Source organism: Chelonia mydas, chromosome 1, assembly GCF_015237465.2.
Source record: "Chelonia mydas isolate rCheMyd1 chromosome 1, rCheMyd1.pri.v2, whole genome shotgun sequence".
NCBI classification, from domain to species: Eukaryota; Metazoa; Chordata; order Testudines; family Cheloniidae; genus Chelonia; species Chelonia mydas.
The window spans coordinates 219989844-220016142 of NC_057849.1; the positions used below are offsets into that span (position 1 = coordinate 219989844).

Here is a 26299-nt window from a genome sequence, read left to right on the forward strand (position 1 = left end):
AGGTGGGTTAAGGGGGAGACAACATTTGTTGAATTATAAACACAGTAGGAAAGATCTCCCTCTGGTATAAATTAGAGCAGCTCCCCTGGACTCAATAGAACTTTGTTGATTTGCAGCAGCTTGAGATTTGGCCCTGATATCATTTGATTAGCAAAATTGATTTAAAATTATATGAAAAACACAGGACAAAACAATGACACCATTTTAGGAGATCTTTTAAAGCATTTCCTAGGGTAAAAGTCATTTACTGCAGGAATTTTCCTTAGATGAGGAATATAGGATTGGACCCCGACATGGCATCAATTTGCTCCCAAACCATTTGGAACATTATTCCCCATTAATTTACTGCATTTGTATGCGTCTCTCTCTCTCTATTTTGTGATAGAAAATTGTTCTTTCACTACAGAGTCACACATCTCAATTTTGTAATTAAAAATCTTGGCAATGCAATTGGAAAAGGAACGTTATACTCTATAATTAGGCTACAGTGTCACATAAGATATGCAATTGTGTTATTCGTATGTGTGAATTCGGATTAGAAGACTATGTGAAATTTAGTTTTGGGGGAAAAAATGTACTGTGCTGACACAGTAGGTGACAGTTAATGTACCAGATGTTTGCCAGACTCCACATTCCAAGCCCTACCGTATTAGTTCACCGAGGGCGAAACACACTCCAGTGCAGCAGGTCCTCAGGAGGCCAATGCATCAGTTACGTTCCACAGAGACCTCTGAACATGGACCATCAGGCTGTGCGCGCTCTAGGGTGGAATTCACCCTTTAAAAACTGATCACATGAAGAAATGAGATCGAAAGGGGCTTGAGCTAAAAAGAACGAAAGCACTCCTGAAAAATATTCATTTCTGCTATTTTCTCCCCATCTTAAAACTGACAACAGATTTAAAAAAAACAAACAAACACAAAAAACAATTATTACCCACAGAGGGTGAAATGCTGGCTTCATTAAAGTCAATGGGAGTTTTGCCACTCACTTTACTGGAGTCCGGATTTCACCCAGAGAGAGAAAATTTTCTTATCCGACTTTATTTTATGGCTGAAATATAATTCAAACTTCTTTCATACAGAGGTTTCGATTAGAAAAGTTGTCCTACCCTAGTTATTATAAATAGTGGGTGCTGCCATATAAACAAAAGAAAGTCCTTATGTCACTGAAGCCTACATGAAAGAGCAACTCTCACCTTCAGGGAAAGGAAGTGGAATAAAAAGCCCTTGATCCATGCAAGAGCACCCTCTGCTGGCCAGCCTGCTTTCCTGCTGGTATGCCTGGCTCCCTAGGCTGCCCAGCCCCCTGGGGCAGCCAGCCCCATGGGGAAGTTGGGAACATTGCCGAACGTTTCACAAGGATGGAAGTTCCATTTCCAGGCCATTTCTACACTCATAAGGTAGTGCTGAGTTGGAAAATGGGATATAAGTTAGTGATCATTGTTTCAAGTTTAATGTTTCAACTTTTTTTTTTTATTTCTAATGTGATTTTTTTAGTACAAGTGCGGTGCTGTGTTCATTCCATATCTTTCCCATCTCTCCTTTAGCAAAGTAATAAGAATTAGAGTATGATAACATCAGCTGGGGGAAAAAAAAACACCCCACACCCTACTAGAAATAAAGGAATTATAATGAAATTCCAGGTTTCAGAGTAACAGCCGTGTTAGTCTGTATTCGCAAAAAGAAAAGGAGTACTTGTGGCACCTTAGAGACTAACCAATTTATTTGAGCATGAGCTTTCGTGAAGTGAGCTGTAGCTCACGAAAGCTCATGCTCAAATAAATTGGTTAGTCTCTAAGGTGCCACAAGTACTCCTTTTCTTTTTAATGAAATTCCACTACCACAAAAACGGATGGGAAATTAAAACACTAAATTGAGGCACCATAAAGAGCCTGTTCAGTTGCATGAACTAAAAAAATTGTTAAAGAAAAAAAAAACCATTAAAATGTGCTCACGAGCAAAATAATGATCATCTATGGCCCCAGTCAAGCAAATGCAGATCTTCACTCACATGAGTAGTCCCACTGATTTTTAAGCACGGGCATAATTCTTTGCAGGATTGGGGCCGCTATCATGAAAATAGATGCTTGACATTAAAATTTCTGGACATAAACTATCTTTACGAAAAAAAAAATCATAGAAACTCAACCCTGTATATGCTGCAACCCTGCTTAACTAAACGCTTATTTAACCAGGTGTGGATTAAGACTATGGCCCAATCCTTCAAACACATACACGTGTGCTTAACCTTAAGCATGTGCAGAGCCGTTTTTAGGCATATGCAGCATATGCAGCTGTGGAAGGCAGCCAAAAATGTGGAGCACCAACAAGACCATAGGTGCCGACTTCTCATCTTGCCAGGGGGTGCTTGACACCACCCCCTCCACTCCAGGCCCTGCCCCCACTCCATCCCTTCCCCCAAGCCCCTGCCCCCGTCCTGCCTCTTCCCCGCCTCCTCCCCCGAGCCTGCCGTCCCCGCTCTTCCCCCTCCCTCCCAGAGCTTAAACGCCACGAATCAGCTGTTCGCGGCACTCCAGAAGCGCTGGGAGGGAGAGGGAAGAGTTGGTAAGCGCAGGGCCGCCAGCACACAAGAGGTGCCGGGGGAGAGGGAAGGGGGTATAGCTTGGTGCTGATGGGCTGCACCCACTAAATTTTCCCTGTGTGTGCTCCAGCCCCGGAGCACCCACTCCTGGAGTCCACACCTATGACTAGGACAGCAGGTAAGAGCAGGTCTGGTCCCACACACCCAGTGCACACACTGCAGTCCTCTTACTAGGCAGAAGCCCTATTCCCAGAGCTGAATGCGCTGGCCTAGGGGCACCAGTATTCCAAGAGCCAAATGCTCTGGCGTAGGGGCACCAGTTGTGCTGGCATAAAAGCACCAGTTTAATAATAATGTGTAGGGCCCCATAAATCCTAAGGAGGGCCTGAGCATGTGAATAGCACAATTGACTTCAGTGGGACTACTCACATACTTCAATTTAAGCCTCTGCTAAAGTGACTGCAGGATCAGGTTCTATATGTGGCCCAAATGAAATCCAGCAGAAGAGCTCTCTCAAACCAAAAGGCTCTTCATTCCAGTAAGCAAGAGGCCCACACCCCCCAAACATGTTTGTGATGGTGCGCATTATTTCTCCATGTCTAACATAGCCTGTCTTTTCTGACTTTCAGGGAACTGGTTTTATAAATCTCTCTTTTAGTGAATGCTAATTAGTAAACAGTTGCTTCGTTGAAGAATATTATGTTTAACAGCATGTAACCAAAGAACAAGGTGCTGCAGCTGGGAGCTATAACAAACTCACAGCCTCTGTGAGTCAGGCATGGAGGGGGATGGATAACACACTGACCAGCAGATTATATCTGCATACTTTGGAAGATTATTAGATCAATGTTAAATCTGACTAGACCTGAGTCTGTAGTGGAAAAATTGTGACTTCAAAAGTGTAATTCTATTTGATTGTATCCCTTTTGAACTTTGCTTTCTGTGAACATAGAAGTGCTCAAGTATTACCAACATATATGTGAAGAGAAGGGAACTTTATGCTAGATTGGTTACTGAAAATGAAATTCAACTTGTATATTTGATTGTGAAGACCCAGTTTGAACTATGGGTGAAATTCATCTCTGTGCAGGGTTCCTCATCAAGGCTAAAGTAACAAGTAAATCCTCTAAGGTGAACTTCACTGTGCATAACCTATATGGTAGCCCTCTGCACAGGGGTCAATTTAGCTTGCAGTATTCAGCCTTTGCCAAACTGGTTGGCTTGCAAACTTGTCAAAGTGCAACTCTATGTATCCTGAGAACATATCAATCTCTAGATAAACAGAGTCACAATGCATATGCTTCTGGTCATCATGTCAGATTTGCAAGGATTAAAGCATACTCAACACGTAGATCAACACAAGGGTCATCAATTTAAATTTTGTAATCTGTCCACCCAATACAAGCAATTTCCACTTGCTTTATCCTTTAGCGACAGTCTTTAATACCATGTAATCATAATCTCTATAAAAAAATTCCATAAATGTATTACATGTATTTGGATTTGAACATGTCTCTACCTGTTCATATCCCAGTTGAAAAGCATTTTAAAACATTGCCACTGGAGGGCTCTCTGGTGTAAGCTTTACAGATGTGAAAGTGTGTGTATTTGGGTAACATTTGCAAGAGGTTTAATTTTTTCCCCCTTAAAACTGTGTACATCAGTGCATTGCTTACGAATGTGAAGGGATTAAGAGCATAGGTTTAAGACAGACATAGTGGCCACTCTAGACAATCAATGTGCCAGGGACCCCCTGCATTCCCATACCAGGTTTCTCAGTGCACCTGAGTCCTGACCTACAGCCTTCACTTGCTTTTCTAGTCTCAAACCCTTTGGAGGAGAGATTATCACTCCTGACAAGCTACATGACCGTTTTAATGATAGGGACGATGGGGACTAGAATGAGGCAACCTCATAGACATTAAGGTCAGAAGGGACCATTATGATCATCTAGTCTGACCTCCTGCACTACGCAGGCCACAGAATCTCACACACCCGCTCCTGCAATAAACCTCTCACCTATGTCTGAGCTACTGAAGTCCTCAAATCATGGTTTAAAGACTTCAAGGTGCAGAGAATCCTCCAGCAAGTGACCCGTGCCCCATGCTGCAGAGGAAGGCGAAAAACCCCCAGGGCCTCTTCCAATCTACCCTGGAGGAAAATTCCTTCCTGACCCCAAATATGGCAATCAGCTGAACCCGGAGCATGTGGGCAAGATTCACCAGCCAGATACCCAGGAAAGAATTCTCTGTAGTAACTCAGATCCCACTCCATCTAACATCCCATCACAGGCCATTAGGCCTATTTACCATGAATAGTTAAAGATCAATTAATTGCCAAAATCATGTTATCCCATCATACCATCTCCTCCATAAATTATCGAGTTTAATCCTGAAGCCAGATAGGTCTTTTGCCCCCACTGCTTGGAAGGCTGTTCCAGAATGTCACTCCTCTGATGGTTAGAAACCTTCGTCTAATTTCAAGTCTAAACTTCCTGATGGCCAGTTTATATCCATTTGTTCTTGTGTCCACATTGGTACTTAAATAATTCCTCTCCCTCTCTGGTATTTATTCCTCCGATATATTTATAGACAGCAATCATATCTCCCCTCAGCCTTCTTTTGGTTAGGCTAAACAAGCCAAACTCCTTGAGTCTCCTTTCATAAGACAGGTTTTCCATTCCTCGGATCATCCTAGTAGCCCTTCTCTGTACCTGTTCCAGTTTGAATTCATCCTTCTTAAACATGGGAGACCAGAACTGCACACAATATTCCAGCTGAGGTTTCACCAGTGCCTTGTATAACGGTACTAGCACCTCCTTATCTCTACTGGAAATACTTTGCCTGATGCATCCCAAGACCGCATTAGCTTTTTTCACGGCCATATCATATTGGCAGCTCGTAGTCATCCTGTGATCAACCAATACTCCAAGGTCCTTCTCCTCCTCCATTACTTCTATTCGATGCGTCCCCAGCTTATAACTAAAATTCTTGTTATTAATCCCTAAATGTATGACCTTACACTTCTCACTATTAAATTTCATCCTATTACTATTACTCCAGTTTACAAGGTCATCCAGATGCTCCTGTATGATATCCCAGTCCTTCTCTAAATTGGCAATACCTCCCAGCTTTGTATCATCCGCAAACTTATTAGCACACTCCCACTTTTTGTGCCAAGGTCAGTAATAAAAAGATTAAATAAGATTGGTCCCAAAACCAATCCCTGAGGCACTCCACTGGTAACCTCCCTCCAACCTAACTCATTTTCTCTGGTGACTACATCTAGACTTCTGATCCAAGCTTCCCTCTGTGAAGGTGAGCACAAGATTTGACAAAAAGAGTTTCCCCACCCAAGCACAGAAAAATTAAACATTTGCATTAGATGAGACCCATTATTCTTTTTAAGAAACGGGTGAAGGGCTGGAGGACAAAGAGCAAAAGCAGTTCTATTTATTAATGAAAGTTCAGTTCTGAGTTATGGCTTTTTCCAAGTCTTAAGGATTAGGAACCCCCTCCCCCCCACATACTCACTTCCCTTCTCATTCACACACACACGATCTGAGATCAGCATTTCCTCAGGATGTTCAGCATCAAACCTGAGAACCATTGTAATGCATTAGTCATATCAGACACCATAGTTTACATCAGTGAGCTAGTATAAGTAATCGTAGCCCCATTCAAATCAATGAGGCTTCACTGATTTACATCAGCTGAAGATCTGACTCCTTGCATTCATGGTAGTAAATTATATGTACTGGTCACTGTCTTGCAGAGATTTGTGGCTAACCTCAGAGACTCTCTTGCTACAGTAAATGGAGCGTGGGAAAATCCATGCTCTTATGCCTAGGGCATTTTGAGTATTAAATGTCAGCTTAATCTCAAGTACTGTGGTAGAATTTTAATAAGAGGCAGGTAGGTATATGACTATTAGTGAGATCAGAGAGACAAGATGGGTGAGGTAATATATTTTATTGGACCAACTTCTGTTGGTGAGAGAGACAAGCTTTCAAACTTACACGGATGGGCTGGGTACAATATTTAGGGGTTCCTCTTAAAAATACAAAACAGAACTGGCTCAAGCCTCAGTAACCCAGAAAAACTAAACATGACCCCAGGGCACCTCTAAGAAGCAATACTTGTTCCCCTTGTGAACATTGAATCTGTATACTACAAAAGAAAAACTTTTATTAAAAAGGGACAGGGAACCCAGCATTACTTTGGGAGACCACCACCACAACATTCAAGAACAGGTAACCATAAGCAAACACCCAGCACACAATATGTTGGGCAGTGCCATTTTCCCACCTTAGGATGTGAAACTCCAGACAACCATCCCTTTTATACACCACCTCACTCACTGCTGGTTGTCCTTAGTCAGCAAAGACACACAGTTCAGAAGTGCATTCACATGGACCCACTTCCCACCCCTGAAAGGTTAGTGAGATTTGTAGTTATGTTAAACAAACCAACCTCATGCTTCAGGGTGTAAACTGAGCCTCCCTGTGGTCAGCCCATCTCTCATGTGCATCATTGCTCAATTACCTTGGGGTGAAATTCACCCTGTACAGCTGACTAGCACAAGGAGTATGTATCACTAATGAGAAAGGGAGACCTGAGTAATAGAAGTCTGTCTTTGCCCTCTGCGTAGGGATGAATTTCACCCTAGATGAATTATTGGTGTTTGTTTTTTCCCTCCTCCATCCTTTTCTGGAGCTTCAGGTATTGGACAAAGCCAGAGGTAGGATGATATTTGGTAGATTCATGGTCTGACAAAATATGGCAATTCCAGTTTCTTACAGCACAGTGTTAAGTGGCATAAATTGTACATCGAGATTAATGGTTTTACATACTGATTCTATATACATACATGTAAATTGCATAACGTTAATGCACATTAAATTAAAAAAAAGTAAAGCAATGGCAAACTTGTACAGTTGGAGCCTAATTCTGATCTCAGTTGATGTGCACTGATTTAAGAGTAACTCTAGTGAAAGCAGTAGAGTTATACCAGTATAAATCTGAGAAGCAGTATGAGGTCTTTAAAATTAAATAAAGGTTAACTGTACAAGTTAAGATTCCTAGACAGCTACATAAACAGTCCTGGTGTACACATTTGTGTTTTCTATTCTTGTTTTCTTTATTGGATGTGTATCTTAATATATTTTAAGTTGTTTATAAGAGAAAGAAAACATTTTTTCCGCAGCTTTGCAGAATTCGAAAACAGCTGAATGGATTTTCCCCTCAAACTTTCCCATAAAATTCTCATTTTGGCTGAGACCAATGATGGAAAATTTCAGCCTAGAAAGTAGAACCTTTCAGAGAGCTATGAGCAAGTGAAAACATTGATTTATAGCAGAAACTGTTTTGTCACCTTAACTACAATATTGTATTTGCTACCAAGCAAAAGCCTGGTATGTGTGTTGTGTTTATTTATGAACACATACATTGATGTTGGTACAGTGAGTCCACACGGTCTTAATTATTTTATTGACCAGCAACATAGAAAGACATGGAAAAACCCCATAGAGTCAAGACTTGCCTCTGGGCTGATTTAACCTAAACACAGTCTTTAGGGAAATGTTTGAGTGGTTCTTTCAATAGATGCAATTGGCATGCCTGAACATGGCACACCTATTTGTTTGATGTGGCTTCTTTTAGACTTGCACATCCTTCCATTGCATCACCAGGAGGGTTCTGCTAGTGCTCGGGGCAAAATTAAATTGGCTAAATATTAAATGGTGAGCACATGTGCTGGCACTGCAGAGATAAAATGGAAATCTATTCATCATCAGGACCCTGATAATGAACTTTGTTTTCACAGTTATCAGCCTACCGTAGCCAAATTGTGGGACACAAATGTGAGAAAGAAACACATAACGGACACAAAAAACTGCAGTGCAGAAAGCTTAAGGTGATGTGGGTGAAATTCATTTCTTTAAAGAACACCATTACACAAATTACATTCTCCAGGAGAGACAACTGGGTCTTCTAGGTCAGAACATTGGACAAGGAACCAGAAGATCTGAGTTCTACTCCCAGCCTGTAATGCAGGGCTTGTCTATACAAAACACTGAATTTGTGGCAAGCTGCGGTGAAAGTCTATCCCACATTAGGCTGGTGAGTACCAAGTGTCCATGTGGGCCCTGCTGCTGCATACCAAACATTCCATAGCATGGTTTGATCCACCCCGCTTGAAAGTGGAGTAGATTGAAGTACACTAGAGAATGGTTAGTGCTTGGCAGCAGGTTCCACATGGACATTTTGCATTCAGAAGGCTAATGTGGGGTAGAGTTACACTGCAGCTTGCCACAAACGAAAAGTGTTCTTACAGACAAGCCATGACTTGCAGCAGCATCTTAGGCAAATCACTGAAACTCTGTGCCCTGGTTTCCTTCCCCCATCTGCAAAATGTGTTTAATAATGCCTAATGCTCATATGTATATCTAGCCTGAATTAAGGCTAGATTGTGACTTGAGCTATGCACTCATGTGAAGGAATATGAACGCTCCTTGTGGCCACACTCCAGCTACGGAGACCTTAGGTCCAGTTGTGCAGCAGGAAGTGCATACTACATGCCAATTTCTCTTCCCACACAGCAACTGTCCCAGCACAGAGCATGTCACAATTTGCTGCTGATAGAGCCCAGCAGTAAAGTTACTGGCTTCTCAGATGGGATTATGTCTCAGAGGGGGTGTCTCTGGGTCACAGTGCTTCCTGGGCCTATGCACTTTTTGCTCTACCCCTTGTTCAGGGCTGTGCCTAAAGACAAAAATCTATCCCTTATTATTTGTAAAGTGCTTTTTGATTCTGGGCTGAATGGGACTATCCCAATGCAAAGTGTTATTTTTCCACAAGCTCTGGTTCCTGATTTGACATTCTGTATATAAATCATTTACAATAAAAGTGAGATAACTTGTAGTGAATGTTGGAGGTGGAAATTAACTGGGTCTAACATTAAAGTTACCTCTAGCAGTAGTGGATAGATGAGAGAACATGTTCAGCATTGTGTCCAATTTGCCTCTTTATGGCATAGCTGCTGTTTCCTCTTTATTTCCATTAGAGGGTGCTCTTGTTTCAAAAATCCCTGAATCCCATGTCTCGCCATCAAAGTATTTCCTTTAAAGTAAGTCTTCAAGTTAGGTGGTCCAGTCCAGCAACCTAAATGCTAAGCCAGGTAAGAGACAGTGTGGTTCAACAAGATAGCATTTCTTATTTTTTCCTGATCTATGAGTCAGAATCACTGTAGACATTTAAGATCAAGAAACAGCAGCTGTGCAAAAACTGTTCTCCTTGGAATCTCCCATTACACAGACCCTGCTCTGAGCCTCAGCAAATGGATTAATAGTACTTTTCACAGTTTCTTTTCAAGGACGGGGGAAAGGAGCATTTGTATTTTAAAGTCCATTTATTAAAAAAAAAAAAACAAGACACCAACAACAGTCATTTCTGTGGTGGACTGTAAAGATAAACCCAACCCAATTGTCACAAAACTTTCAGACAGGGACATTTTAAACAAACAAACAAACAAAAGAAACTTCACACATAGGGCAGGGATTTCTACTTTATCAGGAAGGTAATGACGACAGGGTCTGCTGGCACAAGGTCAGAACTGTCCCCAACAGAACCTACAAAGCCCAGTTCAATGGAAGCCTTCACCCAGCCAGCATGCTATTACTGTGTTCAGTTTTTGTCCTTTAATGTCACATATCACGTGGCCACTTGACATGGGTTTTGTACATTTGGAAAGATTTTAGTTCTTCTTTTCATTAGTCCATTAGGTTGTTAGAAGTTGCATCACTTGTTACCTTCCCTACCTCCCAGGCAAACGGCAGTGTGACCAAGGTGGTAGCCTAAAATCATCACTTCCGATTGCGTTGTGTTTTAACAGTGCTCAAGCCTGAATGATTGTAAAAGAAGACAGCATCCCAACAATTCTCATAACACCATTTTGACGGGCTCTTTGAAGTACAATGGGGCTGAGCACTGTCCATATTTGGGATCTTTGTAGTTAAATATGCTTGCGTCTGCTTAGAGACAGTTGACCCTTCAGGCAGTGGGGGGAAGCCCTCTTTGGCAAGATCCAGCTGGAGATAGGAAGAAGGAAATCTCCTCTCTCTCCACTTGAGTTGCAGGCTGCCGCATTTACAACCGATTCTTCTGGCCATGGTTTTTACTTGCGCTTAGCAGCAGCTGTGCCCCCAGCTGGGAGTTTTCACTTTCTATTTTTAAAATCAGTGAAATCAGGAGCATATGGGGTCTGTAATTTACCATGAATTTTTAATAATAAAATCCTCTCAGTGTATCAGGCTGTAATTCCAGCCTGGAGATCCTGGGGACACTGTTCCACAGCTTCAGCTTTGCTCCTTAAGCCAAACATCCTTTGCTGGAACTTTCACAAACTAGGAATGCCTAATGAGGTGTAGCGGACGGTGCTACGTTCTCCATGTTGTACTATTGACTACCATAACCCAGTGCATTGCCCATAGCTTTGTGCTGCTGTCTCCTGTATGTTCACCAGCTTTCGGAAACAGAGGTTAATATTCATGACAGCTTATTTGATTCAAAGTTTGTGATCAGCCAGGAATATTGGTTACCCTTCAAGATGCTCTCGCCTCCCTAAACTGTGCTGACAGCTGTGTTCAGCCCATCACACTCTCTGGGTTATCCATTCAAGTATTTTTTTTTAATCAAGTTGCATTTAAGTAGGCAACTACCTTCAGCTAAAAGACCAAAGGGAGGAGGGGGAAGAGAGAGTTGAGACAATGCCTGGATAAGCATTAGAGTGAGACCATGGTATAATGGGAGGTAAACTGCACTCAGAATGAACAAAAAGTGCTGAGCATTTTAAATGTTCTATTTTTCTTCCTTGGGGCTAGGATCTCAAAAATATTTTGTTGTCCAACTGCCACTTTTGGCACACAAATAGCAGAATCAGCCTCCCCTTGGATTCACAACCTCCCACCCCCATCTCACAGCTGATGCTGAATACTGTTGGTGCTTAAACTCACTTAGCACCTAAATTTTTACAGTGAAGTTCCCTAGGCACCTGTAGGCATGCATGGCCATCCCTCACCGTCAATCTCCAAGGGCGGCCATGCCTCTTTGCTGTCACACACCTGGAACGGCAGTCTGTCTCTAGGTCTCAAACCCACAGGCAGGGTAAAGCAGCGAACAGTTCAGGGGCCCAGGCTCTTGGGCAGGGGACCAAGCAACCTAGGGCTCCAGTCCTCAAGCAAGGTAGAGAAGGTAAGAGTCCAGGAGCCCGGCCTTCAGGCAGGGGTGAGCACCAAACACAGTCTAGGGCTCAGGCAGTAGACCTACACAGGCCTCCTGGCCTATGGTGGGGAGGCTGCAACCTCAGGGGTGGGGTAGCAGAAGGTCGGGGGATGTAAGCCACCCAACTCCACAACTTCCCAGCCCAGGGCCCTAACAGTGGCAGAGGGGTCCACCACTGGGTCAGCAGGGATCCGCCTGCAACACACGGACCTTGTATCAGGCCAGCACTCTACCAGACAGGTCATCTAGTTTCCCTGGGCTACTTCCTATTCTCCCCAGGTTTGGTACCTCAGTGCAGTGAGTGTGTGGTGTCTCCTCGGGGTACACCAGCAGTAGCAACCCCAACAGCTCCTCAGGGTTGGCTGGGTCTAGCAGCTCCGGTAGCTTAGGCGAGTCCTCAGGGTAACTGAAGTCTCCTGTGAGCTCCTGCATCAGGAGTGGGGAGAATGCATCCACCCCCTTTGACAGCTACTGCCCAACTGAGCTACAGGGCCTGCCTTTTATCCTTTCTGGTCCTGTCCCACCCCTCTGCCTCCAGTGTGGTAAGCACGGCTTTCCTGGTTCCGCCCACCAGGGGGCATCTGGCCATCCCTCACTGTCAATCTCTGAGGATGGCCGCGCCTCTTTGCTATAGCACCTATGTTTCTGTCTCTGGGCATGTGCACTGCAGCCCCACTCTAGGTGTCCAGATGCCTCTCTCCCAGTGCAATGCGAGAACCAGGGGAAGATGGGTATTCCTTCACCTGCAGGGCCTGTTTCGGTAAGAGTGCTCAGAGCTCACCTACCGGATTGGGGCCCATCTGCAAACTCATACAACACAGCTGTGAAGGGAAGACACTTCCTTGTAATAGCTTTTAGCTCAATGGAGAGGGTACATACCTGGGATGTGGGAGACCTCCAGTTCAAATCCCCCCTCCAACTGAGTGGGAGAAGGGATTTGAACAAGGATCTGCCACCGCTAAGGTGAGTGCCTTTGGCATATAGGATATTTTGATATTGGGAATCCCCCAGTCTCTTTTTTTGAAGCTGTTCCATTGTGGTTAAATAATTTAAAATTACATTGGAGCAGGGGGACTGGATCCTGGGTTTCCCAAATCCCAGGTGAGTGCTCTAAGCAGGCTATAGAGTCACTTTTTCTCTCTCACTCATTGTTTATTGGAACAGGTTCAAGAGGAGGGATTCCCTATATCAAACTATCCAATATCCCCAGGGTTGGAGCACTCTCCTGAGAGATGGCAGATCCCTGTTCAAATCTCTTCTCCCCCTGAGGTGGAAGGGGTACTTGAAATAGGAAGTCTCTCTCATCCCAGGTGAGTACCCAAACCACTGATCCAGTAAGCATGCTCGGAGCTCACCTACCAGATTGAGGCCTGTATATGAGGTCCTTCTCCTTCCCCTCACAACTGTTTTGTGAGAGTTCACATACAGGCCTCAATCTGGTAGGTGAGCTCTGAGCACACTTACTGGATCAGGCCCTGCAGGAGAAGAAACACCTAACTTCCCCTGGTTTGTGCACTGCACTGGGGCTTAGGTGGGAGAGAGACAACTGGATACCTAGAGTGGGATACACTGCACTTGTCCAAAGGCAGAAACACAGGCACCTAGGGAACTTGTTACTTCAACAACTTAGGTCTTGAGTCAGTTTAGTGGCAGCTGACTAGATGTTTTGTGAATCCCAATGGAGCCTAAATCCCAGAATAAGGCACCTAACACAGAAGTTTGGCACCTTAATCCTTTTTTGAATCTAGCCCTATCTTCCAGCCTTATCAACTATGAATCTAGTAAGTGTCCCATTGCCTTAGAGGCTTGAGAATTCAGTGGGAATGGATTCTGCATTCTCCTCTCAGTCTAAGTCAGAGCTGAGGCACATTGGCAGTGTAATGTGAGGAAGCTTGCACTGATGCTGCCTAGACTGTAGATATCCTGTAGATCTACAGAGAACCCCAGACTCTAAGGACGTGAATCCAGCACTTTTCAACAGCACTAAGTTCAGTTTTAAAAGATGAAATAGAAGCCTGAACCCCACTGATGCATGCAAGAAATGAAACAAGGCTGAAGAAAACAGTGTAAAACCAGATGCTGAGTGAATGCCCCAACTTTCTGAAGCCAGATTTGCTTTTCTTTGGTAGTTAATTAGACACACAAGTTTCCCTCATGCTGCTTGTATGACTTCAATTGCTGACTTGATTTAACCCAGAGGTTAATTGACATAAGATAAACAAGTCTTCATGGCATCACACTTGGCTTTCCACCAAATCATAAAGTTCTGTTTGCATCCTCTTTTGCCATTTCTGACTTCATAAGATTGGGTCTTGTTTTTGTTAGTTTTTTTACCTTTCATGCTAAGCCAGTTATCTTCAAAATTCAAGTTGGTAATTACCGCTGATTAGGGCAACACCTATTGACAGGGGTAGTGCTCATCAGCTGCAGTCTCATCATCTGTTGAACAGAGCCAACAGGGCTCTTGGGAACCAAACAAATGTTTCATCTTTTAGATCATTAGATCATTCCCCTGCAGCAGCATCCAGTATAGATAACAATCTACACACTTAAAAGGCAGTCCTGGAAACTGAAGAGCAACTTGGCTAATAACATGCCATACTTGGACGGACTTAGTAGGGGGATGGATAAAATGACCTAATGGGGCTTTTCCATCTCTTGTTTCTATGTTGTCCTTTGCTCTCAGGAAATGGTGAGCCAGTTGGTGAGAAGATATTTCTGTTTGTGTATTCTCCTGGTTCCTTTATTTGTTATATTTCTCTTGGTTACTTTGGGAAGAAAAATCATATGATGTAAGTTGGGAGACATAGAGAGGTCAAAACTGAACAAGGTTAAACAAACATCTGTCATAGGATTTTTTAGATAATAACATGCCATAATCTCTGAGCTGGTAGTCAGAGGGAGATCTGAACTCACATATGGCTTCTGCTTCCTGAGACAGGTTGATAGGGTAAAAGGGTGAAACTTCAATCAGTGTCAAATCCTTCCATAGCCAGGTAGCTAGCTGACTAGCATTCAGCACACAAGGGAGCATCCTGCACATAGTTGGACATCACAAGAGTTATGATCTTCTTTTTTCTTTATGCCGCTTTGCCTGGTGAGGGTCATGGTGGCAGCAGGGAGAGTAGGGAGGACCAGTCCTCCCTTTCCACCCCAACAGGTTCCATCTCCTCCTGGGGGATTCTCCAGGGTTCCCAGGCTAGCTAGGAGATATAATCCCTCCAGCGTGTCCTGGATCGGCCTCGGGGCCTCTGCCCAGTAGGACGTGCCTGGTAGAGTTCCAAAGGAACCCGCCCCGGAGGCATCCTTATCAGGTGCGCAAACCACGTCAGCTGGCTCCTCTCGATCTGGAAGAGTAGTGGCTCTACTTCGTGGCCCTTCTGTATAGCCAAGCTCCTCACCCTATCTCAGAGAGTAAGTCCAGCCACCCTGCGGAGAAACCTCATTTCTGCCGCTCGTACCCATGATCTTGTCCTTTCGATCATTACCCAAAGCTCATGACCATAGGTGAGGATGGGGATGCAGAGCGACCTGTAAACCGAGAGCTTCATCTGAGAACTCAGCTCCCGCTTCACCAACACTGATTGGGACAGCGTCTGCATCACTGCCGCTGCTGCACCAATCCGCCGGTCAATCTCCCGCTCCCGCGTACCATCACTTGTGAACAAGACCCCTAGATACTTTAACTCTTCCACTCAGGGCAGCTGCTCCCCCCTCACCTGGAGAGAGCAGTTCACTTTCTTCCAGGAGAGGACCATGACCTCTGATTGGGAGATGCTGATTCTCATCCCAGCCGCTTCACGCTTAGCAGCGAAACATTCGTGTGCGCTTCAGAGATCACAGTCTGAAGAAGCAAGAAGGAGGACATCATCTGCAAACAACGGGGATGCCACCTCCGACTCCCCATACCGGATGCACTCCACAGCTCAGCTGCACCTTGATATCCTGTCCATGAAAATCACAAACACGGGTTGTATGATATTTAATATTAATTTGATGGTCATGAAAATGGTGGATTAATAGAAGAGGCAAGAGCCAGGCATAGTGCTAGGATGGCCCATGTATACTCATACACTCACCTTTGCCAGTGCATCAGAAGCCTTGAGGTTCAGCCTCCTCTGCTGTTCTAAGCCTGACCTCTCCCATGCAGAGATTGCCAATTAGCTTGGTTCATATTGTGGACAAAAATCTAGTAGGAATTAAGATAAGACCAGCATACTCGATTTTACTTGTGACTTGAGGTAAGATCAGAGGCCATGTCCCCCACAGTGAAAACACAGTATTCCACAGAAAACACAGAAAAACCAGAGATGAGCAAAGGGTTTTGGCAGAAACGTTTTTTCCAGGGAAAGAAGCAGATATGACCGCAGCAAAACGGTTGCAGATTCATCTTGGTTTCACCAAATGGTTTGGATAAGAAAAAAAAAATCTGAAAAAACCATCAAAACATTACCTTTGGATATTTTCCCCCAATGAAATCCCTTCCGTTTTTTGTTTTGAAGTGTTTGTTTTCAAAGTGTCTCTTCGTTTTGCTATAAAAACAATAGAGACATTTTTTAATGGTAGAAATCGAAACAAAACATTTCAGTTTTCTTGGAGCAAAATGTTTCATTTGACCCAACCTGATTTTGGGGGGGGGGGGGGGAGAAAGAAGAACTAAAAAATTGTTTTCAGTCCAACCTGAAACCTTTTTTTTAAAATTGCCAGCAAAATAAAAAATCATTATTTGCACAGCTCTAGTAGTTACCCACTGCACCATATTTATGGTGGTGATCAAAGAAGATGATAGGAATGAAAACCCCTTGGCTTCATAGTTCAAAGCCTTTGGAAAATAAAACCTCTGTGAGCTCAGACTGAATTTAGGGAGGGAGTCCCCAAGCACCCAATATGTAAGCACAGCAGAAATAAACCTATTTAAACACAACTATTTTGTTTATATAGACTCCCATTATACATTCTGACTGATGGTAGGTTACCACTGTGTTGAAGTACCAGAAGGTCACGGATTGAGAAAAAAATATTGCGTGAAATTGTAAAAATCACTTATGCCGTCACTTTTCTTTTACAGGGTAGATTCCAACCTGGCCATCTTTTCAGGCAGGGGCTCCATGCATGTTCTGTGGAAGACCGGAAGTGGGCCATTTTCTATGAGCAAAACCAGCCCCCACCATTGTGTTCTGTGCAGTCTGTGGCACTGATTGTCCTTCCTGAAGGCAAGGAAAAGGCTATCTCTAGCTACACAACCGTGTATGACCACCAGATGGATGAAACAGCAAAGCTGCACTTTCTCCCAAGAAATACATAATGCTACCAATTGTGCCACTGTCAGTCTCAACCTCTCTCAAGCAGGGAGCCCCATTAGACCAACCAATTCTATCCGCAGAGTAATCTTTGTTGTACTATGCATATTTACTGCTACTGGGTAGTAGTCCTGTGTTGTCAGGTGTGGATGTCACACAGGAATAATGTAATGTAATGAAATGCTTACAGAATGAAATGCTTCCTTCATTTGCCCGTAAATCACCTGAACATGCAGCCTCCATAATTCTGCAGATCCTCTTCTCATCTAGGGCAAGAGACAAGAACTGAGCTTCAATCCTCTATGTAGCAGCACTACACTGGCCTCACCTTAAAAGACACACATGCTGCAACTCTTTTCCCCAAACTTTGGTGGAGGCTCGGGAAAGGAGATCATGCCTTTTGCTGTTTCTAGTACAAATAAGTTGACAAGATGTTTTCTATTTCTTTTAGCTGTGTTCTCCAGGGATGACGTGTGCTAGCCCATCACTACTCCAAGGCCTTCCAATGCTACTTAATGACCAGAGTAAGCCCACATTCTCTTCAACTCTGTCTTAAAACAAAAAAAGGCAACATGTTGTTCCGGTTGGGCAACATGAGCCGTCAGCACAGCCTCGCTAGTGAACACTGATAATGTAACGTGATGGCACTGGCTGATCTTAAGCTAACAAGCCAAAAGGAATATCTCTTCCTCTCCAACCTTTACACTTCCACATATGGCTTTAATTGTGGTTCTTGGTCACATGGGAAGTGATTGTGATGGCCTCCGCTCAGAACTTAGTGGGCAGTAATCTATAAAACAGAGCTCTGATTCTTGGAAAGGGGAGCATGGGAGTGGGGGATGCACTGCATCAGGGCTTGTTTTAAAAGATGGAAGAGTAGGGAAGGTATACTTTACAAGGCAAATTATTTGCTTTCCCACTTCCCTTAATCAGGTAAATGAGATCGAAATGATTCCTGACAGGAGACAGAAGACCTGAAGTTAAGCACTTGCCAGGAGGAAAGAGAGACACCCCCAAAAAACTGCCTGAATGTAAATTTTCAGGAATTATCCTTTTAAGAGATAAAGGAGGGAGAAGGAACAGAGAACATAATTGTGCCCTGCAGCCATTTTGGGAGGGGAGCTAAGCTGGGCTTGGCATGGTGCCAGTTCACTGGCTCAGATTTCACCTGTAAAAGCCCTGTAGACATTAAAAAAGCATTCATTATCCACACTGACACAAAAAACTTATTATGCTCTATTTTTCCAATCCTGCTAACTATGCATGAACCGTTCCTGCTGGAGGACAGTATTACCTGCTTCCTTCAGACTCCTTGCCGATCATAGCATCCCATGGGTTTTTGTTTTTAATTACATGGAATATTCTGTGCTGGACTCTTGGACAATGGGCATCAGGATGAGAGCTCCTAGTTAGTTCTTGTTTGAGTGGCACTGACAGCAAGCATGGGCACCATGAACTCAAAGCCCACCGTCTCTCCAGCCTTCTTAGTCATTCAGAGTCAGATGTCTTATTACTCAACGCCTGATGGATTCAGCTGAAATCCACTAGTCCCTTTGTGGGCAGGCTAAAACTGGCACATGTCTTTATATAATAAGCTGTGCATTATCTATTAAGACACCTAAGGCCTTTTGGTAGCACGTGTTTGCATTTTAGTACATGTTACTTTCCCCCTTGTAGGCCTATCCTGGCCTTATTGCTAAGCATGTTCAAGGGCTGGGCGAAACTCTTTAATTAGACTTCACTGGTTTTGAGATAGGCTTTCATTAGCACTTTGCCTTCAATGGCAAATCCACTGTGGCTACTCATAACCAGGGTGTAATAGCAGCTGGAGTGGCAGTGGTTAATGTTTTCTTCCAGTCTAATGCAACTGTTGTGTCTGCAATGTGGCAGGCAAACGCTAAGACAAAATTAACCAGTGAATTAGCAGACCCCACTCCATGGGATGGCAGCTATACTGAGTGTGCTTCCTGAAGTCAAGGCTGAAATCAGGACCCTTGTGTGGGCTAAAATCAGCGCATTTTCCAGGTGAACCAAGAGAGTGAGCAAGCAGGAACCTATCTCAGCCAGCAGTCACTTTTCCCAGCTCACATCAGTGAGATGGTCATCAGCTACTAAGGAGATTCCACTAAAGTTACATTATTGCAAAACACTACCCATTGTTTTGTGGCCACGATGCAAATAGCTTACATCAGCACTGTATTAACAAGGGAGGAGGAAATGGCCTCTGTGTATACATGACAATAGATTTTCTCCAAGACATGTTGCAGCTTTTCCCTCAAGACCAAAAGAGAATTCCTCCCATCTTGCCAAGGACGCTTTTCCCAGCATGTGTATGCTCTGCTGCACAGCACTGCAATTTGCGTGGTTTCACATCATCAGGAGCTGAGAGTTTACTTGAGACAAATGTTTAACAATAAGTCTGAATGCTATTCAGGACTCAAGGGTGGGGCAGCCTTTTTTCCCTCCCGGCTAACGAAGCTTAAAACGTTTATGTGATTTGGTGCATGTATGTTGTTCAAGAGACACAAGAAAAACAAGCACTGAATTAGGTCGGGGGTAGAGTGCTGGAGGGTAAGGAAGGTGGCACAGTGAGTGAACTAACTACCATTTGCAAGCCTAGGTTCAAATCTAAATTGTCGATCGTAAGGAATTTGGCAGCCTTAATATAGTTAATGTTGACTCATGTCTATCACAAAGCATATGGACCACTGGCAAACCTTAGCAAACTGACAAGGTCTGCTCAAAAAACACTAAGGACTGGAATACTAAGCGTGTTCCAGGGCAGGAATGAGGTGCTGGAAGATGTGAATGGGGAAGCTTGTGCAGCTCTTGCTTGCATTGGCATTAGCCAGAGAATTAGTTGTTGACTCTCATAAGTACTAGGATCACTTGAAATCTTGTCTGGTTAAAAACAAACAAACAAACACCATCACCAGCAAGGAATAATTAAGAAAACAAATTAGAGGCAAAGATGAAGCTCCTGTTCTAAAGCCCAATGAAATTAAAAGGGGAAGTCCCATCGATTTCAGTGGGCTTTGGATCAGACTCAAAGTAAAATTGGTAGTTGCAGATTTTGTTGAAGAAATAACATGGTAGGTGTTTGTAGTTATGTACTGCAGCATTTTACCCTAAAAAGATAGTATGAGAATTAAACCAACTGCTTTTCATCAACGCCATGTACATTTCTGGTGGGGGTGGGGGAGAAGCCATTAGCATCCCTTTGTGTGAATGTCACCTCAGACAAGATCTATTGCTTCAAGTGATCAAGGTCCATTCTGAATTTAATCCCTCTCAGACCTCTCAATGGGATCTCATACCTGATAGGTATAGTTCTTCCATCTTTTGGCTCTTTTTGATCCTTGGTGGTTTTAGCAGACCCCAAACAAGCTCTTATGCTGCATGCACAGATGGGTCTGTAGTGTTTAATAGTTGCAGTAGAGAAGTCAGGCAAATCCTATATTTAGTCCCAACTGTGCCATGCTCATAATTTTGTTCTTGGGATAGGTAGGTCACTTGGCCTCAACTGACCAAGCTAGAGAACTGGGCAAAAAGGAAGACCTTGGAAAGGAAGGATGATCTTGTGTAGAGCCGTGTGAATCATCAGTTTTTTGGCTTGCTGACCAAACTGAGGAACTGGTGTGGGGAGGAAGGGAATCATTTTGGGTTGATCCAAAATAAACTTTTTTTGTTTTTGTTTTTGGGCAAAACAAAAAAAATTATTTGTGTAGCACAACACATTTTGTTTCCTTTTGGGGCATTTTAAAGTAACTGTTATTTTTTTAAATCAATGTAGTGGCTCAGTGTGGGGGCCTCCCACTCCGGGTCCTCGGGAGGCCACCCTGCCTCACTGATACATCAGCTGCCGTGGGGAATGAAGCGGTCTCCGCTAGCAGCTGGGGCCCAGGCCAGTGCTCAGGCTGAGCGGCAAATAAAGTCAAATTAGCCCAGGCCCAGGATCAAGGTGGGGTAGCAAAGAGTCTGAGGCTCAGGCTTCTGGCCTGGGGAAGAGGAGATTGCCACCCCCGGGTTGGGGTGGCGGTGGGACGCAGGCCCACCCACTCCACTGCATCCCGGCCCAGGGCCCTAGCAGTAACAAAGTGCTTTGTCACTGGGTCAGCAGGGATCCACGCTGCAACATGCTGATTCACCCTCTGTCAGCATTGTGGCCAGACAAGGGTCTGCTACCCCTTGGCCACTTCCACACTGCCCTTCTTGGTGTCCTGTTGCTGTGAGGAGGGGTTGAGGTTGACGGTGGCTTCTGGGACTGTGAACAAGTCTTTGGGGGTCTGGTCCGTCAGCAGTCTGGGCCAGTTGTCTGCTTCCTCCAGGTCTGAATCAGCTACCGGCCCCAGTGGTCCAGGCTAGTCCTGCTCCATCAGTACCCTCTGCCGCTTCCCAGCTCGGCAGGCCACAGGAGGCGTCTGGTCTCTCCAGTGGTTGCCTCCCTACGGAGCTTTCTGAGCCGCCTTTTATACTTCCTGCCCCTCCCACCCACTTCCAGGGGGAGGAGCAACTAGGCCCTGGCTCCGCCCACCAGGGCTCAGTGTGGGGGCCCTCCTCCTCTGTGTTCTAAACACACACCCTCTTAAGTCCAGCTCCCGATCTTCGGAGCTGGGTTCTTGGCTTTCCCTTACTTGGGACAGAAAGTTTGCATTAGCATTCTGTTTCCCCACACAGTGTTGGATAGTGAAGGCATACTGCTGCAAGGTGGGGTACCATCTCATCAGCCGAGCATTGGCAGTTTTCATGGTACTCAACCACTTTAGGCGCTCATGATCGGTTATCAGAATGAAGGGTTTCCCGAAAAGGTAGTATCTGAGGGCCTTAATCGCCCATTTGGTGGTGAGGGCCTCCTTTTCTATAACCGTATAGTGGCGTTCTCTGGGGAAGGGCTTCCAGCTAATGTAGAGGATAAGGTGCTCTTCCCCATCCACCTCCTGGGACAAGGCTGCCCCTAGCCCCACCTCCGAAGCATCCATTTGGGCCAGGAACTCTTGGTCAAAATTGGGGCTGAATAGTACAGGTTTCCGACACAGGCTCTCCTTGAGGGTTGGAATGCGTCTTCACACTCCACCGACCATCGTACTCGACGTAGGCTGTCCTTAGTTAAAAGGGACTGTGAGGGGAGCCACAATGGATGTGAACTGGCGGATAAAGTGTCGATAGTATTCTGCTATGCCCCAAAACTGCCTCACCTGCCGCTTTGTAGTTGGCACTTGGCAGGCCTGCAGGGCTTGAACCTTCCCTACGAGGGGCTGTACGAGGCCTCGCCTAAGGGTATATCTCAGGTAGGTAGTTTCCTGCCATCCAATCTGACATTTCTTCAGGTTGGCCATGAGGCCTGCTTTCCAAATGGTCCACAGGACTGCCACTACCTGGAGTAAGTGTGCTTCCCAATGGTGACTATAGATAACAATAAGAAAAGGAGTACTTGTGGCACCTTAGAGACTAACAAATTTATCTGAGCATAAGCTTTCGTGAGCTACAGCTCACTTCTGCGAATACAGACTAACATGGCTGCTACTCTAAAACCTGTCATAGATAACAATGTCGTCTAAGTAAGCAGCTGCATAGGCGATCTGCCCACTCAGGAGGTGATCCATCATATGCTGAAAGGTAGCCAGGGCCCCATGGTGGCTGAAAGGCTTCTGGATAAATTGATACAGCCCCTTCAGAGTGGCAAATGCCGTCTTCTCTATAGAACGTGGATCCAAGGGGAACTGCCAATACCCTTTTGTGAGATCCAGTGTGGTGATGTAATTGGTGGTCGAGGAGCTCATCAATCTGGGGCATCAGATAGACATCAAACTTTGAGATCGTGTTTACCTTCTGAAAGTCGATACAGAAGCAATGGCTCCCATCAGGTTTTGGGACCAGTACAATGGGGCTGTGCCATTGCTTCGCGACTGCTCGATGACTCCCAATTCTACCATTGTTTGAATCTCCTTTTCCACGATCTCTCAAGCTTCAGAACACTTCTCTGATGGCATGGGGGAACAACCAGCTGGGTCTGGACCTCCTGGATCTGGGGGTCCCACTCTACCCGACAGAGGTGATCGGCTGTAAGTTCAAACCCCAGCCACTGCAGTGCTCCCTGGGGGTCTACTATGGTCCTGTTGATGTGGGACACTTGGTTATAGGCATGATCAAGGGTGGGGTCATCCCGCTGGTCTTGAGGGAAGTTGGACAGGGAGGTTCTTGCAGGGGCTTCCCCCACTGGATCTGGGGCTGGGTTTGGGTCCGGGACTCATCGGGGTTTTCTTCTCCCTGTTCCTCTCTCTCTGGTTCACCGTGTCCTTCTTCCTTGGCCTCAGGGAGGGGCAACTAGGCCCTGGCTCCGCCCACCAGGGCTCAGTGCGGGGGCCCTCCCACTCCGGGTCCTCGGGAGGCCACCCCGCCTCACTACAATTGAAAACAAAGAAAATTCTGAAACCTCAGTCGCAAAACCATCAAAGGAGGAGGTGGCACTGATGCGGCCCTGCTTATAGCCAATAAGTAGTCATTGGGCCAGAGGAAGCAACTGAGAATGACTCTATAGCCTGGTGGTTTGGGGACTCACCTTGGGAGGAAGGACACCTGGGTTACAGTTCCTGCTCTGGTGACTATTTCAGTAGTTTATACAGAAATGGAATATCTTCTACAGGAGAGACTGAGATTGAGCCCGCTCATAATACCACATAGCCCAGTAGTGCAGCCATTCATGTGAGAGGTGGGAGACTCCTGTTCAAATCCCTTTACTGAATTATACAGAGTGGGGAGTAGAACTTGGTTCTCCCACATTCCCAGGTGACTAGGCTGGGCCATTGGGTGGCATTACCTGTGGTAGTCTTGTGAATAATACCTAAGTCCCCTTGTGAACTGAGCCCTAACACTTCTGGTTTCTCCAAAACTATGCAGCGAATTGGTGTCAAATTTGTGAATAGTTTGGTCAACCCCAAACTGCATTTTTAGATGAATGAACTATTAGTCCATACAATTTCAGCTAGCTCTAGTCTTGTTAAGGCACACAGCTGAAAATCAGGAAGATTTGGGTTCTTTTTCTGGCTCTTCCTCAGACTCCTTGTGTAACCTTGGTCTAATTATGGGTTAATTCCCTCCTGTAATATAGGGAAAATAGCAACCTTCCTCACAGGGGCATTCTGAGGGTAAATTCCTTAATGTAGGTGAGGCACTCAGATTCTATGATGATGAGTGCCAGTAAAAAGCCTCTATATAAACAAATATCCTGTGAAAACAACAGGCTGTATTTGAGGTGCTTTCTAAAGTACATTCCAACATCACCACCCCTACACACATCCACAGAAGAGAAAAATACTATAATATATATAGTGTAAAAAACTAAAGAGCCTCAAAACTAGCCAAAAGTGATAAGGACCCTTAATACAATCTTTATACATCATGAGGCTAATTCTCAGGAGTGCTGAGTACCCTCTGCTTCCACCGACTTCAGTTGGAGTTGTGGGTACTCAGCAATGCAGGCACCATATCATCATATAGTTTACAGAAGAGGTGCCAATGTCAGACATTATTATGAAACCTTAGGCCTCAATCCTGCAAATACTCATGCACATGCTTAGCATTATGAATAGTTTCACTGATTTCAGTGGGATTCTACTCACTGTAGTATCGTTAAGTATTGTCTGGGCTGGGATGCAGGCAGCCAGGCCCAGTGGTTACCACGGGGTGGGAGGCCAGGTCCCCACACCCGTCAGTGTTCAGAACCAGTAAGTCAGGAGCTGAGATCAGGAACCACAAGTCAAATACCAGGAATTAGGCCGAGTCAGGAAACCAAGATCAGGAGAGAGGAATAGGTAGCACTAGGTGAACAGCTCAGAGCATGGTGAAGCCCACTTGTGCAGATGACTTTCTGTTCCTCCTTCTGGCTTAAGTAGGGCGAGTAGGCCAGTCAGGAGTGTTCCACCAATCAGGGTCTGGGAGTGGAGACTTCTATCTGACCAGGCTTCCAGGAGTTCTGTTTCTAACTGGTGTTAGTAAGCTGTCAGGTGGAGGGGTGGTGCGTGATGATGCCTGCAGACCTGGGTTCAGGAGTCATGGATCATGATAAGCACATGCATAGCATGTGCAGGATAGCAGCCTAAAACAACCTATGGAATATTTATTTTTCTCCCTATCAGAGAGTCCTTCCCAGAGGAAAATTACTTGTGCACATCTGCAGCAGGGCCACTGAGGAAATACAGGAGAGGTTTCTGTACGAGTGCAGTTACTTTCCCATATTTCTATTCCCAGATATCAATCTGCCTGCTTCACTGAGTTTCAAAAATGGGAGCAGTAGGTCAACACACACAAGTAAACCTGCGGGACAAGATTCTATCTCAAAATCAGTGAGGTTATGCCAGCATCTGGGCCGGTGCACTTGCTTCTTGATGCGCGGGTTGGGGAGAAGAGTGGAGTTCTGGAACATTATTTTTCATTTAGTCCAAAACAACAATGCTTCTAATGGCAGCATTTTAAGTGTTCTCAAAAAATATTCCTAATACTTTTCAGAGCTGGGAAACTTTGTTTAACTATATTTATAACAGTACCCTGATTTGGGGATGGGACTGAAAACATTCCAACTCTGAGGAATTTCATACCCAGTGTGACAGGGCAAGGCCAGCTGGCTATAGAAAAGTAGTGGGAGATAGATATATTAGCTCCAGGCTAAACAAATCCCTGGTACCAGGTTAAGTGAAATGGAAGCTGCTCCAGGTCAATTAAGACACCTGGGGCCAATTAAGAACTTTCCAGAAGGCAGGGAGAAGGCTAGCTTGATTGGGACACCTGAAGCCAATCAGGAGCTGGCTGAAACTAGTTAAAAGCCTCCCAGTCAGTCAGGTGGGTGTGCATGTCAGGAGCTGTGGGAGGAAGTTGTGCTGTTGGAGAGGCTGAGTAGTACACACCATATCAGGCACAAGGAAGGAGGCCATGAGGTAAGGGTGAAGTGGAGCTAGAGGAAGTGAGGGCTGCTGTGGGGGAAGTAGCCCAGGGAATTGTGCATGTCATATTTCTAAAAGGTCAGCTACCATAGCTGATACTATTAGGGTCCCTGGGCTGGAGCCCAGAGTAGAGGGTGGGCCTGGGCTCCCCCCCACCACCATCTTTGCCTCCTGATTAATCACGGAGACAATAGAGACTGTGCAAGGAAGGATAACTTCTCCTCACCTCCCTTGCTGGCTT

General features: G+C 45.0%; 1 long non-coding RNA gene across 1 annotated transcript in view; it reads right to left on the reverse strand.

Annotated features, from left to right (window-relative positions):
- Nucleotides 1-12293, reverse strand: part of LOC122463201 — an 81666-nt gene extending 69373 nt beyond the window's left edge. Inside the window, exon 1 of the long non-coding RNA XR_006286351.1 lies at nucleotides 12111-12293. This is a non-coding gene — a long non-coding RNA (uncharacterized LOC122463201). The remainder of the gene's footprint in view (nucleotides 1-12110) is intronic.
- Between the last annotated feature and the right edge of the window lie 14006 nt (nucleotides 12294-26299).